Genomic DNA, 12,142 nt, shown 5'->3' with positions numbered 1-12,142 from the left:
CTAGAAGCTTAGTAAGAAAGCAGCTCCTCACCGGGAGTTAACAACTTCCTGTTATTTTCAGCAGCAGTAGTTCACATTCTAATGTTTCAGTCATTTTTTACCTAAAACTTGAACAGTGGCTTCTGTAATTCAAAGACGTTTGGTGCTTCCCTGATTGTTTAGTGGCCTGGTAGATAATTCAGCTGAAATGACAGTGTCCTTTGCTCATTTGGTCTTTTTTGTTTGACTTAAAAGAACCTATTTGATAAAGATGACAGGCTGAACTTCAAGCATTTTGAAGAAAACAGACAAAGGAAGAAAGCAGGGGAATGGGAGCGTTTCAGAGCAATGGAGATTTTCCACTGCCAGTCACTACCTAAAAGAGAAGTACCTGTGGTCATTGAAATATATCTTCCAAGCTCCCTAGCCTTCTGGATCTTTCAACTTTACTGTCTCCATCACTACTGTGTAGAGAAACAGCATACAAATATCTACCAGGCAGATCCTCCTTTGACCACCAACTGGGTCAAGGAGAAGATTTATATACTTCATTAATAGATGCTGCACAGAGTACAGCTCTACAAAAAAAATCATAACCACACAGAAACAAATGATTGAAATACCTGAAAAACTCTCTGTTCATCTACTTGAAATAAGGACTAGTTTCAAAACAAGACAGCTAGTGAAATAAAAGTAAGCTGATTCAAGGGAAAAAAAAAGAGAAACCAACTTGATTGTTGTGACCCATACCTATTTCATCCTGTTTTCATAGATTCTCCCACTTCCCCATCTCTCTCTTTGGAAGAAATGAAAAACAACCCAAAAGTTGTCATTGAAAGCACTAAGATTAACTTCAAAGAATCTGCTGCTAAAAGCCCGTACCCTTTTTGAAGAATTTTGGCCCATACTTGCTATCATATTAAGGCATATTTACATTAAAGTAATAAAGGCTGAACTTGTGTAAATGAGCAAAACTGGATAGCTGACACACAAACAAGGTTTTGCAGCTAACATACATTTGTTGTATTTCAACACTAAACTTAATTTCAGCAAATGGATTTTAACACAGACTTTTAAACAGGGGAGGTCAATTCCATTCTTCCATTTACCGTGGTGATTCCACACTTGTTTCAGCAGCAATGCCCCGAGTTTTATTCAGTATTTCAAAGGCATGTCATCCTGTACACAAACTGTCTTTTCTTTTCCAAGCTTTACTACTCAGTACAGGATACATTTGCTCATTCAAGGTAGTAGAATGCCAAAGAAAGATTTAGATATTCTTTTACTGTTGTCTGCAAACACTACTATAAAATGCTACTGTAAAGGAAGTGGTGTGTTAGATTACTGAAACCATGAATGGTTAAAAGAAAACGGCAGTAAAATTTTAGTATAAAGCCATAGCTGTGTAAAATATAGCCCAAGGGATAGAAAGACTTCTGAGACTGCAGTATAACCTCCACAGATTAAAAGCAATGAAATTATTTCACAACCTAGGTAACTTTTTTAACTTGAGGATATGCTAATGCTTGGAGAAACGTATTTTAGTGAAATACCAACATACTTTTCTCTGAGGATCTTATCCTTCTTTCTTTCCTATCCCCACCTTGCACATCCTGTAGTCCCTTACATAGTTTCTGTGCATGCCGGGCTCCATCAGTACCCAAACAAGCCTTTTTACAAGAACTGCCTGACAAATGCAATGATAAAGGCTACACTGCACAAATCCATCTGAGGCAGCCTGTAAGTACTGGGTTACTGCAAATGTCTCTAAACTATCCTAGCTACAAGTCATTGCTAAAAGAGGCAAAGACTTGAAACTCTAAGTCATAACGCTAGTCTTGATGGGGATGTGTCAAATAAATCAATCTATGATTAAGGGTTGAAGTCAATGAGTATATAGAAATAAAAGCACATAAAAATAGCATATAAAATAATATATGCATTACAATAAGACAAACAAATGCTAGTAGAAGAATTAAACCTTTAATTTATCTTGCTCAATTTCCTCATCTACAACAGGGGAAAACTACAATGACATACCTCACAGAGCTATTTTGAGAACTGGTCAGATTTGTAAAGTTTAAGTTGAAACCGTGGATAAATGCAAAGGAATTTTTATATCAACTACAAACATACACATACTTTTATACGTAGGCATATATAAAATTGAGATGACTGAAGATATTTCTGTAACCTTTAAGGCTGGCAACATCTTTATACAGGAAGCAATTTAAGACAACATAAAGTTTATTAAAAACAAAATGGTTTTCTCCTCAAGACTGATAGTTTGGTCTACAAAATTCAGAACATCTTCAGGGGAAATTACACACATATGTATATGTATACTTAAATGGATATTCATTCTTTTTGGCAAATGATCACTAACAGACACACTGTGCAATACAACTGGATTGTATTTCTGAAAATACGTGATTCCCTTACATGTTTCTCAGCAGCTCACAACTCTTGAATGTTACTGATGGATCTCAGCAAAAAAGATTATTAGGAACTCCTATGCTATTGCAGGGACAGCCAAAGCATTCTTCCAATGTAGAATTCTGGATTAAAGCTCACAAACAGAATGGGCACTTCCATGCCATGCTCATTAGTAGCATTATTCACAGTACACAAAACACTCCAATGAAAGGAATTATTGCATTTTCTATTTTTTCTTCTTTCTCTACTCCAAACTTGACTCATACTTACAGGAAAGAATAGCCCATCATCACAGCTCTTCTTGCTAGCACAAATTCAATATAAAGAACCTAAAGCATTTCTGCTAAAACCTAATATTGCTTAAAGTCAAATTTCAATTGACAAAAGTGTCACTTTATAATAGAAAATACAAATTTCGAAGCTTCCATCTGGCAGCCTGAGATCCAAATGTCCCAGGTCTGCTCTAGTTTGCAGGACTTCCAAGATTCCAGCACAGAAGGTCACCAGGGCTCTGGACTGATAATGGGTGATCAAGGAAACTCTAATATTTTGAAAATCTTGTGAAAGACTAAGGTCTTCGATATCACAGCATTATCTTTAAGTAACCATAAGCTTGATGAAATACACATTTTTATAACTCTTCATTTCGTTTTTTGTTGTTTTTGTTGGTTTTTTGTTTGGGTTTTTGTTTGTTTGTTTGTTTTTGTTGGTTTTTTTTTTTTTTTTAGCTAGTGAAACTACTGGGATCTGCAACAAATTGAACTGGAATTCAAAGCTGAAATACAGCATGAGGATCAGTAAAAACAATAAGCCAGTAGGAGTTTAATATCGAATTAAAAACATGTGCAGCAGGATAGTAAAATACTATATAATATTCTTGAACACAGTGCAATACTTTGCTTTGACATAATTCCTAATAAAACACAGAACACACTAGTGTATTTCTACCATCTGTGGAATAGGATGAAGAAAATACAAAGGTCATTTGATAAAGAAATGATTTAGGAATGCAAGAAATATTTCAGAGTTCTTAATTATATTTTGACAACTCTTTGTACATCTCATAATGGAACCACAGTACTAGGCTTGCAATTGCTTTTTTGTACTCATATGTACTCTGTTAAGCTAAGCAATGCTATACCAAATTAAGGATTACAAGTCATTTTTGCTTCACAGTTCTTCACTTGCTGTGAGAAGATCTAGTATGCCCCGGTGACAGCTGCAGCTTCTAGATGAATAGGTGGAATGCTAATGTGTGATTCCCCATAACATTTATGCTAGCATATGTAATGAGTGAATCAGACCTTCATGTTTATTTTATTAAAACAAACTCAATTCTTTTCAGAAATTAATGATGCCACCATAAGGAAAAGTTGGTAACACCCTACAAATAGAAAGCTCTCCTTCATGTTTTCTTTTAGAGTTTTATATATTAATTTTATATATTTTTTCATTCTAGGATTTGTTTTTTTCAGAGCAACAGGACCATAAGAAGTCACTATGTGAACTATGAAATGAAGGGATCAACTTCTAAAAGTTTTGGGCCAAACAACTTCAACTGTTGCAATAATCCATCTTCCCAGCTTTCTTCATCTATTGCATACAGCTACTCTGGAAGAAGATCTTCAAGTTTAGTAAAAGAAGCCACCTTCGTAACAACAGAACCTATTTTACAAGGGCATCCAGAGCTGACATTACCTTGCATGAAGAGCCATTTCCACAGAATTCTGTACAATGAATATGCTTCTTTTTGTGTTTGTAGAAAATCAAAACCTAGTTTGAATGGGTAAGTGTTAAATTAACAGATTTCAAATCTGATATTTTTCTGAATCAGGTAAACAAATCAGAAATAAATTACCAGTTCCATGAAATGCTGTGGAACATTTGAACATCTTGCTATTTCAGCACAAGATTTCCAGAGATAATTACTGAAATTGTAACTTAAAAGCATGCCTATCAGAGGAGGTAAAAGAACACAGTTGCACAGCTCGGGTAGGAATCTGGCCTCTGCTTTGGCCATCTGACATTAGATGAACAGAGCTCTAACAAGTCTGATTATCCCCAACTAAGTTCACTTAGCAGGGTACTGTAGGGAAGTCATTAATCTGCCATTAGAGGCTCCTTCACAAATCCTGGGAAAAGGGTGGAAAAAGACAAGTAAAAAAACATGTTGGAAGCAGAGCACAATATCCAATACTACAAGAATTTTCCTTGTTGATGCCTGGAACTTAGTCCCCTCAGGCTTTTTAAATTATGTGTGGTGCTTCCTTAGTCTTGGTACGACTGATAGACCAGCAAAATTTGCCCCTATATCTCCAATTCTGTGCTCTCTGCTTTACAAAGCAAAGAATCCTCTTATTTACACTAATGCCATCCGCTTAGCTGAAGAGGTATTTAACATTCACAGCTATCCTGGTTTATTCATGTACATAAGTCAACCAGGGGAAACGGAATTGTTTTCTATTTTAAAAATGCTTGTTGTTGTCAATTCCTTTTAACAAAATTAACTTCTGCTTTATTACATACAAAGCTGAGAAAGCAACATACTTTAAAACAATTAAATACATTAACTCCTTCTGGGAAGATATATTTCTTGCAGCTTTTGTATCATAAGCATTTGTGTACACATCAGACAGCAAACGAAGTTTTGAGCATGATTCCTCCTCCTGCATTCTCTGATGTGGTTCAAAATGACTGAGCTAATGTGGCTATAAACCTGATGGGAGACAAGAGAGAGATCCTTGTTTCTTATTTGGCAACTAATGTAAAAGGAAAAGCCATTATGATGGCATACCTTTCTCCAGGTTCAAAAGTCAAAACGGGCTGAGTGTTTCCTAAAGAGATCGCACAATTTCAGTAGCGTTCAGGAATTCTATTACAGCTTTAGAAAGGAAGGAAAATGGTAAACAAGTGGTAAAGCTCTGCCCGCTAAATACATGAGACCTAGTACAAGCTTGTTTATTTACATGATACCCTCAGTTAAGATTAATTTCTGATCTCAAAATTGATAATAAAATGTTATTAGCAGCAATGAGATCAAATATTTGGCCTTGTTATTGGTACAGATGTAAGAAACAGACTTTTACATATTGTGTTTCTCTTCCTATGTCTACGTGGCCATTAGATGAGACTAGTTGTTTTTGAAAAGACACTACAATAATCTATTTCTACTGCTGTATATGAGCCCAAGCTCTCAGGCTAAGCCTAAGCTTATTTTAATTTACACGGGTATAACTAATTAGTTTGGGCTTGATGACAGTAGTTAGGAGGAAACGTGTGGCGTGCATATGAGAACTTGAAAACTACAAATGTTTTAAACACACTTAGGAAGAATTTCTTCGAAAGACAAATAAGCCTGTTATTTATTCTCTTTCAGTACTTGTCCTTCTTTACCTACATCTAACAAACTATTAATTCCCCTTTGAAAATACATTTCCTCCTTAACTTACAGTACCTGCCTCAGCATGATGTCGAGGTTCTATTTTGCTGTATTCAACACCCACTGACATCAGTAATACCTAGAGCAGGACTTGGGCAATGCAGTAGCTCTGTGCGCTGTTTACAAGCTAGTGAAGACACACCAGAAGAAACAAATAACTGAACCCAAATCTTTAGTTGCAAAATGGTATTTGGTGCCCTGTAAATGAAAGATCACAGTAATTGGTACACCCCTCCCATGAATTTACACCAACTTCTAAGTCATATTCTGATTTCTATATAAGTAATCACAGTTTTACATAAGGAATTAAGAAGAAACTAAGATGCACAAAGTTTATTGAAGGAATTTCATAACCTACACTGAAATAATGGCACCTGACAAAGTGTGTACACCACACACAAATATATAAAACAAAGATAACATCACTCCGTATTTGCATATAAAACAAAAATTTGAGTGACTGTACCTGTTCTTTGTTAACAAACAACTGTTAAAGTTTGATAGAAGTTTACAAAGGAGCTTAGGTATCAGCTGCTAGAAGAAGAGACACCTCACAAGATCATTCTCTAGAGTGTGAACAGCTGATGGCCTGGATACAACCACTGGGCTTCTCTCAGGAGCAGCAACTTTACTGCACTGTGTATCTCAAGGTGCTGAACTATTTCTCCAGCCTTGTGCTGATTCTGTCCTTCATAAGTGTACTTCTTGCCTCCTTCCCCCACTCTCCACACAAGTAGAGAGAATCTAGACATTCCTAAAGGCAAACTGCTGGGAACAAAGGACATGGAGCTTAAACCTCAATTTAAGGTGATGTGAACAAAAGAAGCATATCCAACTCTAAGGGTCTGACAGGTAAAGACCACGTTGCAGCATTAGTCAACAGGACATATTATGTACTGTCCTGCTTTCAGCTGGGATAGAGTTAATTTTCTTCTTAGTAGCTGGTATAGTGCTGTGTTTTGGATTTAGGATGAGAATAATATTGATAACACACTGATGTTTTGGTTGTTGCTGAGTAGAGTTTACACCAGTCAAGGACATTTCAGCTTCCCATGCTCTGCCAGGGGCACCAGAAGCTGGGAGGGGGCACAGCCAGGACGGCTGGCCCAGACTGGCCACGGGGCTGTTCCATACCACATGACGTCATGCTCAGTATATAAGCTGGGGGAAGAAGGAGGAAAGGGGGGACGTTTGGAGTGATGCTATTTGTCTTCCCAAGTAACCATTATGCGTGATGGAGCTGTGCTTTCCTGAGGATGGCTGAACACCTGCCTGCCCATGGGAAGTAGTGAATTAATTCCTTACTTTGCTTTGCTTGTGCACGTGGCTTTTGCTTTACCTATTAAACTGTCTTTATCTCAACCCACGAGTTTTCTCACTTTTGCTCTTCCGATTCATAGAATCATAGAATTGTTAAGGTTAGAAAAGACCCTTAAGATCATGGAGTCCAACCGTTAACCTAGCTCTGCCAAGTCCACCACTAAACCATGTCCTCAAGCACCATGTCTACCCGTCTGTTAAATACCTCCAGGGATGGAGACTCAACCACTTCCCTGGGCAGCCTGTTCCAATGCCTGACCACCCTCTCGGTGAAGAAGTTTTTCCTAATATCCAACCTAAACCTCCCCTGGCACAGCTTGAGGCTGTTTCCTCTCGTCCTATCGCTTGTTACTTGGGAGAAGAGGCCGACCCCCACCTCGCTACAACCTCCTTTCAGGTAGTTGTAGAGAGCAATAAGGTCTCCCCTCAGCCTCCTCTTCTCCAGACCAAACAACCCCAGCTCCCTCAGCCGCTCCTCATAAGACTTGTGCTCTAGACCCTTCACCAGCTTCGTTGCCCTTCTCTGGACACGCTCCAGCACCTCGATGTCCTTCTTGTAGTGAGGGGCCCAAAACTGAACACAGGATTCGAGGTGCGGCCTCACCAGTGCCGAGTACAGGGGCACTATCACCTCCCTGGTCCTGCTGGCCACACTATTCCTCATACAAGCCAGGATGCTATTGGCCCTCTTGGCCACCTGAGCACACTGCTGGCTCATGTTCAGGCAGCTGTCAGCCAACACCCCCAGGTCCTTTTCCGCCAGGCAGCTCTCCAGCCACTCTTCCCCAAGCCTGTAGCGCTGCATGGGGTTGTTGTGACCCAAGTGCAGGACCCGGCACTCAGCCTTGTTGAATCTCATGCAGCTGGCCCCAGCCCAATGATCCAGCCTGTCCAGGTCCCTCTGTAGAGCCTTCCTACCCTCCAGCAGATTGACACTTCCACCCAACATGGTGTTGTCTACAAATTTACTGAGAGTGCACTCAATCCCCTCATCCAAATTATCAGTAAAGATATTGAACAGGACTGGCCCCAATACTGAGCCCTGGGGAACACCACTTGTGACTGGCTGCCAACTGGATTTGACTCCATTCACCACCACTCTCTGGGCTCTGCCATTCAGCCAGATTCTCTCCCCCATCCCACTGGGGGGGAGTGAGCGAGCGGCTGTGTTGTGCTTAGTTGCTGGCTGGGGCTAAACCACTACATGTACCTTGCCCATAGCTTAAAAAGCCATCAAAACACGTACACGATCACTTGACCTTATCAACTGCCCCAGTACTGAATGGTATGCACTAACTGAGAGGAGTATTTAACAAATCTTGGAGTGCAGATGGCTATCTAAACTACCAAAACTGAAAGGGAAACTCAGCAGGACTTAAAATACACTTTCTTTACACAACCCCCTTCCCATCCTTCCTGCTGTCAGATACTCAACTCTTTCCTAAGGTCTAGGATTCTCCCTACCATCGCAGTGTTCTCTAGGATGTGATAAACAAAACTCTGACATACACTACTGCCACCCAAAACTAGCTCAAAACTATGGCCTATGTCCTGCTGGCTATTTTTCTCAGGCCTTGACAAAAACCAGAAAGCAAAAAGTTAAAATGGTTCCCACCAGCTCTGTTGGCAGCACGAGCCAGCAATAGCCTGTATAACCATGAATCAGAATCTCTGCCGTCAGAAATTAAAAATACTCCAGTCACATACCCTGAAGCTTGACGGTGAAAAAGACACACACGTACATTTGTCACCGGAATTGCTATGGTAACCCTTTATCATGCACACAACACTGGAAAATTTCAGACTGATATAACATCGCTTCCATAGACTTTTCACATATAGGAAAACAAGAATCTCATGAAAACAAGTATCAATCATTAGTATTTTGTCCATTTCTGCTGCAGATTTGAAAGGCTGCCAAAGAGAAGGGAGAAGTATCTGTGGGGCTGCTATATCTCAAAGTCCCACACAGAAAGCGATCATGTATGCTGACATGAGAGAGAAAGTATGTTGCGTTAGAGAGAGGCCAGGGAGAGGATATTACCACGAGGAAGAAAACAGTTGGTTGACTGAGACAAAGTCATACCAAAACACCACCCTGCCCCACATTCATAGTTGTTAATAGTTTTCCTTCAGCAGGATTTTGTAAAGGATCATTTTGTCTTCCTTCACCATAATACTAAATGCACTGTTCTCTAATATTTATATGAACTTTACTTCTAAACAACAAAAAAGTTAAAAATAACAAGCCTTCTCTCTTTACCCAGATAGTACATTCCTTATGGAATTAATCTTAGACTAGAAGCTAAACTCTGTTCTATGACAAACATGAATACTTCCATTATATTAAATAGGAGGTGTATATGCAGAATTTGGTTGCATAGATTTATTGGGAAAATAAACCATTCTGGTACAAGCTAATCTAAATACATATTTACATTCTAAATAAGAAAAAGTAGGTATTCTTTGAGGGTCACTCAGAAGCCAGAATTTAAGTTTCAACAAAAATATTAAGAATTTTATTATTTCTTCTTCTACAAAGAAACTCAGTTTACGTGGTATTTGAAACAGGTTTTGTTTTTTTTTTTTAACAGAAGCCCAAAATCATAAGAAGGTACTTCATTTTTTTAAAGGCTAGAAATTGTTTAGCCATTGATCATGGTCTCTAACTTTCAGAGATACAATAGAAGCATGACCTTTTTCTGAAAAAAAGTAATAAAGCTTCTTTATTTGTACCAGTAATTATGCACGTGTTGGGTGAATTTAGTGGCTACTTTTTGAAAATCATAGCAAAAAAGAATAGGTGTTAATAAAACAGTGAGTGTAAAAAGGATTAGAATTTATCCTTGATCTTAGTGTAGACTTACACGGCTACAACATCAAAAACTTTCTAAGTGCTTCTTTTGTCAGTGTGGCAATTCTGATCTTTGAAGTCAGGAAGCCTTTACTTACTAACCAAGCCAACCAATACCATACCATTTTGGATTTCTCATGGACACAGTTAACACTGGGAAAATTACTGCCAATCACGGCTGGCTGAAATTTCTGCAGAGTTTCTGCAAAAACTGAGGGGTTTTGACTTATTTTATCTGTATATGAACAAGTTCTGTTTTCTATTGATTCTTTAAAAATCATTTTTACAAGTCTTGAGGTTTTCAACCACAGCTTTCAACATTTTTAAAATGCTCTCTCGTGAAGTTATCTGGATCTGGGTTTCAGTTTAAGAGGAAAGACATCTAAAGGTACAGCCTACATGTAGTTGCCTAAGACACGTAGATGTCAACATAGGCTAGAAAGCAATTCACCAGAATGGTTATTAGATTCAGTAGCTGCCTATAATCAGAATCTAAAATTAAGAGGCATGAATGTATGCAACTAGTGTCATGTGAGAGCTTCCTTAGGTATCCAAGACAGCTGGCCATGACTGACAGATACAACAATGGTCCAACACACACTCCAGTTCTTGTACATATGACAGCCAGAGGCTAGGCTGGAGACCCTGGATCATCTCATGCAGCAGCAAACACCTGTATGCTGGGAATGTAATTGAGCCCTAGGAGTTTACAATGAGCTGAAGAGGCCTCTAGGTGCATTGAGTACTGACTCAACCTTCACTGACTACAAGGAGTGTTTACACACTTCACATGTCAACACCTACGCACAAGCTTCTAGGTCTAGGCATCTTGATCTAGAGCTGAATCCTGCTCTGACTGTCTCATGCTGTTATGACTTCCTCACCAGTGCCCTTGCAAGAATTATCCCTGGACTCCATCAGCCAGTGAAAATGACTGAGTACATACATGTCCTCCTGCCACAATACGAGCATCTTGAGCTGGAAAGGAGGAAAAGGCAGTATTAAGAACAATGGTAAGTGCTGCTAAGAAAAATGGCACAGAGATGAGCATGTCCACTGGGAGGAACTACTGAAGTTAGGATGTAAGAATTCTCATCCTAAGTCTTGTGGGTCCTAGTACCTTGTACCTGTTTTCTGTATAATCATTCGGGGCACAGAGAAGTTGATACAATTGGGGGGATGGGGGTTCATATGGTTTGCCCCCCACTTCTCTTTCAATCGTGACAAGATTTCTCTGCCTTTCTGCTCTTGAAACAGCACTGAATACTGCCATTTCCACTGTGGTTCTTTGCCTACAGCTACCTCAGGGCATTTCATGTACAGATATGAGCTCCAAAGGCTGAGAACCTGTTTACAAGCATTAAGCAAGAGACACTCTCCAAGCAACCGAAATGTGGGAGGTGAGGGTCCAAACCCAAAGGGAAAAGACACTGGTGGCAGCACAAGTCAACATCAACTAGAGGGCAGCCCACAAGGCTCAAGGAACAGCCTCAGGTCCTCAACAGAGCTTGTTCAGAACAAGAGTGCCGCACAGAATTACAATCTCTCTCTTCATTGACCCCCAGCAGCAGAGAGGCTGAAGATACCTCTCTGTGTAGGCTGCACACCAAGAGCCTACTGTGAAACATAAGTGCGATGAGGGGGTGGTCATTTCCAATATCATATGGACGACTTATATAATACTATTAAATGAAGCCTGGCACTGCAAGGATACTAGGCATTTAAACCGAGTGGGATGAGGGCTGGTAACACAAACTGTCTTTCAACAGAAAACGATGATTAGAAACAAAAAAATCTGAGGAAAATACTTGCTTCCCATAAAGAAAATCTTAACTTAAAAAAATTATCAGCCAATAAGGTAAGTAAAGCTTTGACTTTCACTGATGATTCTGAAATATAAAAGTCCTTCACAGAAATCCTGGTTCAGGCAAATCACTTGTGCTAAGATAGTCCCACAGACCAGAGTTTACTTCCCATAACGCATCTTAAGTATGCAAAAAGGTAGAGTCTTTCAACTGATTTCACTAAGTTTGGCTTTGGTATTGGCTCCCCCCCCCCTCCCCCCTTTCCTTGCTCTTCCACATTTCTATACCACTCTCTAACTCAAATAATTT

At 39.4% G+C, this 12,142-nt stretch overlaps 1 protein-coding gene across 1 annotated transcript in view; it reads right to left on the bottom strand.

Moving 5' to 3' along the window:
• COL25A1 (collagen type XXV alpha 1 chain) overlaps nt 1-12,142 on the bottom strand; it is a gene marked incomplete at both ends in the record, with an annotated part of 322,903 nt that overhangs the window by 112,598 nt on the left and 198,163 nt on the right. The gene's annotated exons all lie outside the window — the stretch shown is intronic.

The sequence above is a fragment of the Platalea leucorodia genome (assembly GCF_965183815.1).
Source record: "Platalea leucorodia genome assembly, chromosome: 6".
Classification (NCBI taxonomy): domain Eukaryota; kingdom Metazoa; phylum Chordata; class Aves; order Pelecaniformes; family Threskiornithidae; genus Platalea; species Platalea leucorodia.
This window is presented reverse-complemented; position numbering and strand designations above follow the sequence as displayed.